The sequence below is a fragment of the Lonchura striata genome, chromosome 4, assembly GCF_050655825.1.
Source record: "Lonchura striata isolate lonStrDom1 chromosome 4, ASM5065582v1, whole genome shotgun sequence".
Lineage (NCBI taxonomy): Eukaryota > Metazoa > Chordata > Aves > Passeriformes > Estrildidae > Lonchura > Lonchura striata.
The window spans coordinates 49,687,570-49,695,387 of NC_140706.1; the positions used below are offsets into that span (position 1 = coordinate 49,687,570).

The 7,818-nt window shown below is 43.6% G+C and overlaps 1 long non-coding RNA gene across 1 annotated transcript; it reads right to left on the bottom strand.

Annotated features, from left to right (window-relative positions):
* Positions 1 to 1,990: 1,990 nt before the first annotated feature.
* Positions 1,991 to 4,750, bottom strand: LOC146767628 (uncharacterized). Its single transcript, XR_014955269.1, has 5 exons — positions 3,908 to 4,750; positions 3,450 to 3,504; positions 3,165 to 3,256; positions 2,498 to 2,598; positions 1,991 to 2,103 (listed from the first exon to the last, which is right to left on the bottom strand). It is a non-coding gene; the product is annotated as an uncharacterized LOC146767628 (long non-coding RNA).
* Positions 4,751 to 7,818: the final 3,068 nt, after the last annotated feature.

Below are 7,818 nucleotides of genomic sequence, written 5' to 3' on the forward strand. Positions count from 1 at the left end.
AGCTGTGTCTTTTCCCCACCCCAAAAAAACCAATTTGAAAACCTTATACCATAATTATAATATTCTTTGTCCTCCCTAGTGACACAGACACTTGGTTAAAATTAATCAGTGTAATGAACTGTATCTTTCTTATCCTGATGGAGTGCTCCTACAGCAGGACTTTCCTGTTCCCCTGCAGAATGGGAATTTTACTGTGCAGGCACCCAACTTGAACTGCAAGATTTCCATCACAGAAGCAAGTAAATCAGGGCCTGTGACATCCAGCATTGGCCATAAAAGCACGACCTCCACAACTGCCTGTGTGCAAGTCTACCTTGGGAAGAAGGGCTCCAGCTCCAGGAGAAAGGCAACCAGCTGGCACCGTTCCAGCAGGGAATTTTTGTTGGAATTTGCCCAGCTGCTGCCTGCTGGCCCCCTGATGCCAAGCCCCAGTGATTACAATGGAAGCATTTCCATATCTAACATCACTACTACAGCTTGTCAGAAAAAGCAAATGCAATACTGAGCTTTGGCCTGTGACCAATCCCCATTCCTTGCCATACCCCCACACTCATCTCTAAGGCTCTATGCAAAGATGCACATCTGTTTTGGGCTGCTTTTTTCTCCCAAAATTCAAATAGTATCATGTGATCATCCTGCAACATGGCAGAAGGAGGGAAATAAGTAGAGTAGGGAAGGCGTCAAAGATAAATCAGGCATAGCAGTATTACTAAGTCCTACACAGAAAAGAAAGGAAGGCACAGAATTCTGTGTGTGGTGGGGCATGAGGCATACATACTCTGAACTCTGAGTGTCCTCCTCCTCTGCTCCCTGTTCTGCAGGGGCTGAGTCAGCCACAGGTGCATCATTAGCTCCTGTTCCATTACCAGAGCCATCCACCTGTTCCTGGCTGTTCAGCGTAACATTTCTCCTTTCCTGTCCATACACTGTAATTTAATTTTCAGAAGTTAGATCTATTGTTCTTTCTGTCCCTGGAGCTACCCTTGAAATAAGTTATATAAATAGTCAGTAATGGTTCCTATTTTAAATGGACTCTGTTCAGCCAAGTTAAAAACAATCCTAAACAAACTACTTTCCCAAATAGTAAGGATGAACCCTTCCAGACTTTGTGACTACTCTTCTACAAACCAACACACTTGGTCTATTAAAGCACAGTCCTTTGTTTTTTGCTAAAGGCAGTTTCAATCCCTGCTTCTTGAGTTTCTTGAAAACAAAACAAAACAAAAGCAAACAAATTAGAAAAAAAAGAACCCCAAAAATAACAGTTATGTTTAAGACAACTCCATTATCAACTGTGAAACATCAACTCACCTTCAAGAAGCTTCCATCGATGCACATGGGAAGGGAGAGAAAAGAAGATACAATTAGATTTGGTGAGCCCCCCTGGTGCTGCACACAAACCCCAGCTCAGAAAGCAGTTACAGCAGAGGAGGGGAGCAAGGGTAGGGCATCACCCTCGAACTTTGCCTAAGAGCATTCAAAGCAGTAGCACAAAGAGCCACTGCCCTGAAGAGCAAAGAAGTGGGTGCTGCTGATTCTGCTCTCATTGCTGCAACAGGGTACAAACAGGGGCAGCTTAGGAGCCCCTGAACACCCTCCTCCCCTGTTCCTGTTCCCTAGTTGGATTTGACCTGGCGCTCTTTATTTCCCTCTTTCTCCCTCAAAAGGGAAAATTCAAATGTTATATCCATAAACACTCAGTATAAGGTGAACCACTGCTGAAGAAAGGAAGCCACAACAGAAATCTGGGAGCAAAGAATTCCAGTTTGCTCTTCTATTGGCACCAGGAAAACTGGACTTGGACTATGTGCAGTCTGTCACTCAATGCTATAAAACTATAAGGAACACACAGAGCTGCCAGTGCCATTCTGGCAAGGGCTTCTCCCTCTGTGGACACCACCAAGGAGGGACTTGGAGGGATGGGCAAGTTGGAGCTTCCCAGCAAGAGCTGCCTGTGTCACCCACCTAAAACAACTGAGTTGTGCAGCTTCCCCTCCATTCCCTCCCCTCCCACAAAGTAGAAATTATGAGAACATGTGGATCCCCACCTCTGAGTCCTCATCCTCACTAGTTGGCGGACTGGCAGGACCTGCTTGCTGTGCCCTAGAGGGAAAAGGACCAGAAAGAACATGCAGCCATTAATTCCACTGTCCATCAAGGGTTATTGATACATAAACTGTAAGAGATTGAAACATCCCGTAATCTGATTTAGCAACATCCCAGCCCAGTAACACAATCATTCCAAAAACTTTTATGTACTGCAGTGCAACTCAGGCCATTTTCTCAGAAGTATTCAATATTGTTGAAGAGAGAAGTAAGATTTCCTCTTGACTTTGGTGTTTGCTTTTCTCAAATTAGTTGGTTCTCTTCCAGACAGGCTACTATATGCCAAGTCAAATTTTTTCCCTCAGAATCAAACAGACCCCAAAAGCTTGGAAAAAATGTTTCTACTATATAGTCAAAATTAGGCTGTGAAGAGATATTTTCTGGTACGTACTCATCATTATCACTTTGTTCCTCTTCATAGCTCCCCATCACTAGCACAACTGAATTATCTTCTGCTCTGAAGAATTGTGGCCGTAGCTGCAAATTCCAGCACTGTTGTAATGGAGTAGAAATTGAGGCAATTTAGGAACCACCTGAACACCCTCCTCCACGCTCCCCTGTTTCAGTTCCCTAACTGGACTTGGACTAGAGGTTTGGGTCCTTACCACTGGGTAATAAGGCATCCAAACTCGAGCAACATATACACTGTCTAGCCATCTGCTAAAGAGAACAGAACCAGAAGTACATGCAACATTAACTTCATTGGGCACCAAGGATTACGGAAACACATACGCTGTCAGAAATTGAAACATTCCCTATTCTGATTTAGCAACATCCCAGCCCAACAACACAATCATTCCCAGAGCTTTTATGTACTGCAAGCATTTCAGTATATCTCAAGCCTTATTTAACATATTTAACATTTAATAATTTCTTCATGCACAAAGAAGAATGGCTTCTACTGGATTTTGCTGCTTGATTTTTACATTACTTCTCTGCAGGACACTGTATTCCAGGTCTGATGTTTTGCCACAGAATCAAGCAGAACCCAAAAGCTTAGCAAAACATTAGGTTTACCATATATCAGAAATCAGAGAAACAGTTTCTTTCTCCCATACCCTTGATTATCTCTTGGTTCCTCTCCAGCATCACTTGCAGGTAGCTCAGCTGAATTCTCTGCTGTTCTGAAAAAATATGGGCGCTCCCAGTCCTGCAGTGAGATAGAAATGGAGGCATCTAGGAACCACCTGAACACCTTTCTCCCTGCTCCCTTGTTTCAGTTCCCTAATTTAATTTGGCCTGGAGCTGTTTCTTTCCCTCATTTGCCCCCAAAAGAGCAAATTCTGCTGACACAGCCCTAAATACTTCATGCTGGATGAATAAATCAACATGTGGATCCTCACCTCTGAGTCCTCATTCTCCTCAGCCAGAGGATTAGCAGGACCTGCTGGCCATGCACTAGAGACAACAGAACCAAAAAGAACATGCAGCCATTAATTTCACTGCAAACCAAGAGCTACCAGTACACAAACTGTCAGTTTTTGAAACATTCCTTATTCTGATTTTGCAATATCCATCCCAGCAACACAGTCATCCCAAGAAATTTTATGTACTGCAAGAATTTCAGCATGTGTGAAGCCATCTGGCTAAATGACTTTATGAACAGAGGTTTCTGATGGATTTTCCAGGTTGGGTTTTTTCTTTTTTTTTCTTTCATTAGTACTTTTCCAGACAGACCACTTTATTCCAGGTCTGAAGTGTTTTGCACAGAATGAAGAAGAACCCAAAAGCTTGGTAAAAAAATCAGTTTTACCATAGATCAGAAATTAGAGTTTAGAGAGACATTTTCTCTCTTGCATACCCTTCAACATCTATTGGTTCCTCTTCATCATTGCTTGCCAGTAGATCAGCTGAATTCCCTGATGCACTGGAAACATGTGGGTACTGCTGGTTCTGCTCCCTGTGCTGCAATGGGGTAGAAATGGAGACAGATTAGGAACCCCCTGAACACCCTCCTCCCCTGTTTCAGGTCCCTAACTGGATTTGGGCCTAGAGCTGTTTATTTCCCTCTTTCTCCCTCAAAAGGGAAAATTCAAATGTGATATCCATAAACACTCAGTATAAGGTGAACCACTGCTGAAGAAAGGAAACTGCAACAGGCATTGGAAGGAAAGAATTCCAGTTTGCTCTTCTATTGGCACCAAGCAAACTGGACTTGGACTATGTGCAGTCACTCAATGCTATAGAACTATAAGGAACACACAGAGCTGCCAGTGCCATTCTGGCAAGGGCTTCTCCCTCTGTGGACACCATCAAGAAAGGACTTGGAGGGATGGGCAAGTTGGAGCTTCCCAGCAAGGGCTGTGCCTCCAGCCAGCTGCACGTGTCACCCACCTAAAACAACTGAGTTGTGCAGCTGCCCTTTTGTCCCTTTCCCTCCCACAAACCACAAAGGACAAGAACATGTGGATCCTCACCTCTGAGTCCTCATCTGACCAATATGGAAGATCGAAATCAAATGGTAGCCGATCACTAGAGAGAGCAGAACCAGAAGAACATGCAGCCATTTCAACATGGAGCCATTTATTTCCTGGGCACCAAGGGTTGCCACTAAAGAAAATGTCGGTACTTAAAACATCCCCTATTTTGATTTAGCAATATCTCAGCCCAACAGTACAATTATTCCCAGAGCTTTTACATATTGCAAGCATTTCAAGCCATACTGAAGAAACATTTGTAATGGCTTCATGCACAGAGAGGAATGGTCTCTACTGGATTTTTTGGTTTGTTTTGTTGTTTTTTTTTAAATTGTTTCTCTTTCCATCAGGCCACTCTATTCCAATTCTGAAATTTTGGCACAGAATCAAGCTAGAACCCAAAAGCTTGGCAAAATCTCCTGCTATGTATCAGAAATTAGATTTTAGAGAGTCAATTTATCTGTAACATACTCATCAATGTCTCTTGGTTCTTCTGCATCTTCCCTTGCCAGTGGCTCATCTGATGTTCTGGAAAGATTCAGCTGCTGCTGGCTCTGCTCCCTGTCCTGCAATGGGGTAGACATAGATGCACTTAGAACCACCTGAACACTGTACTTCCTGATTCCCCATTTCAGTTTCCTAATTGCATTTAGGCCTGGAGCTGTTTCTTTCCCTCTCTTACCCCCAAACTGGCAAATGTGCTGTGTTATCCAAAGATATTTTGTGTTAGATTAACAGTTGCTAATGAAAGAACCCCAAACCAAAACCATCTCTGGGAACTGGAGTTGGGTCATGCAGGCTCTGTTGTAAAGTTTGAGGCCTTTCCTTTGAAAAGGCTCAGAATAATTCTGTCAGGAAGTACCCTTTATGTTATGCCTGCTGCATATTCTGCTTTGCACGGCAGCAGCAACACCCCAAAACTGATGGAATAAACTACACAATCTGGATCAAGGGTTATTCTTTCAAACAGCAGGGGAAATGAAAAGAAAAAAAAGAGTGACATTTTAAAAGACTTCTTGGAGCAATAAAAATACACCTAGTTTGTACCCCAGTCAGCTGCAGTTGCACTTGGTGCCTCAGTGACAAGAGCACCTTAAACTGATGTTGCAGCAAAAACACTTCTTATTTGGGAAGTCAAAGACTTCCTGTTCTCTCCCTTGATTTTTTCTATAAATTACTGAAGCAACAAGCTCTTTTAGATTATTATTACACTCTCTGAAAGTGATACTCAAAGAGATAGTAAGATGCCAGAAGACAGGCCTAGGAGCTCAAGAGAAACTAATGTGAATGCAAGATGGGGAAGAGTGTGCCATTCACTACTTACCATAGGAGACTCATCGTCAATGATATTGATGACTTCAGGCTCTGAAGATTCACCTGTGAGATGTATAACATCTTCATATCTGAGCTGTATGACTTCTTCACCTGCCACATCTATGGCGTCTTCATATCTGAGCTGTATGACTTCTTCACCTGTCACATCTACGGCATCTTCATATCTGAGCTGTATGCCTTCTTCACCTGTCACATCTATGGCGTCTTGATATCTGAGCTGTATGCCTTCTTCACCTGTCACATCTACGGTGTCTTGATATCTGAGCTGTATGCCTTCTTCACCTGCCACATCTACGGCGTCTTCATATCTGAGCTGTATGCCTTCTACACCTGCCACATCTATGGCGTCTTGATATCTGAGCTGTATGCCTTCTTCACCTGCCACATCTATGGCGTCTTCATATCTGAGCTGTATGCCTTCTTCACCTGCCACATCTATGGCATCTTGATATCTGAGCTGTATGCCTTCTTCACCTGTCACATCTACGGTGTCTTGATATCTGAGCTGTATGCCTTCTTCATATGGCACATCTACGGCATCTTCATATCTGAGCTGTATGACTTCTTCACCTGTCACATCTACAGCGTCTTCATATCTGAGCTGTATGCCTTCTTCACCTGTCACATCTACAGCATCTTCATATCTGAGCTGTATGCCTTCTTCACCTGTCACATCTATGGCATCTTGATATCTGAGCTGTATGCCTTCTACACCTGTAACATCTATGTCGTCTCGATATCTGAGCTGTATGACTTCTTCACCTGCCACATCTACAGCATCTTCATATCTGAGCTGTATGCCTTCTTCACCTGTCACATCTACAGCGTCTTCATATCTGAGCTGTATGCCTTCTTCACCTGTCACATCTATGGCGTCTTGATATCTGAGCTGCATGCCTTCTTCACCTGTCACCTCTACGGCATTTTCATATCTGAGCTGCATGCCTTCTTCACCTGTCACGTCTATGGCATCTTCATATCTGAGCTGTATGCCTTCTACACCTGCCACCTCTATGGCATCTTCATATCTGAGCTGTATGCCTTCTTCACCTGTCACATCTATGGCGTCTTGATATCTGAGCTGTATGCCTTCTTCACCTGTCACATCTATGGCATCTTGATATCTGAGCTGTATGCCTTCTTCACCTGTCACATCTACGGTGTCTTGATATCTGAGCTGTATGCCTTCTTCATATGGCACATCTACGGCATCTTCATACCTGAGTTGTATGCCTTCTACACCTGCCACATCTACGGCGTCTTCATATCTGAGCTGTATGCCTTCTACACCTGTAACATCTATGTCGTCTCGATATCTGAGCTGTATGACTTCTTCACCTGTCACATCTACAGCGTCTTCATATCTGAGCTGTATGCCTTCTTCACCTGTCACATCTACAGCGTCTTCATATCTGAGCTGTATGCCTTCTTCACCTGTCACATCTATGGAGTCTTGATATCTGAGCTGTATGCCTTCTTCACCTGTCACCTCTACGGCATTTTCATATCTGAGCTGCATGCCTTCTTCACCTGTCACGTCTATGGCATCTTCATATCTGAGCTGTATGCCTTCTTCACCTGTCACATCTATGGCGTCTTGATATCTGAGCTGTATGCCTTCTTCACCTGTCACATCTATGGCATCTTGATATCTGAGCTGTATGCCTTCTTCACCTGTCACATCTACAGCGTCTTCATATCTGAGCTGTATGCCTTCTTCACCTGACACATCTACAGCATCTTTATGTCTGAGCTGTATGCCTTCTTCACCTGCCACATCTACAGCATCTTCATATCTGAGCTGTATGCCTTCTTCACCTGTCACATCTATAGCGTCTTCATGTCTGAGCTGTATGCCTTCTTCACCTGCCACATCTATGGCATCTTCATCTTCACCTGTGAGATCTATGGTGTCTTCACCTGTGAGATCTATAACTTCTTCACCAATTGAAAATGAGAA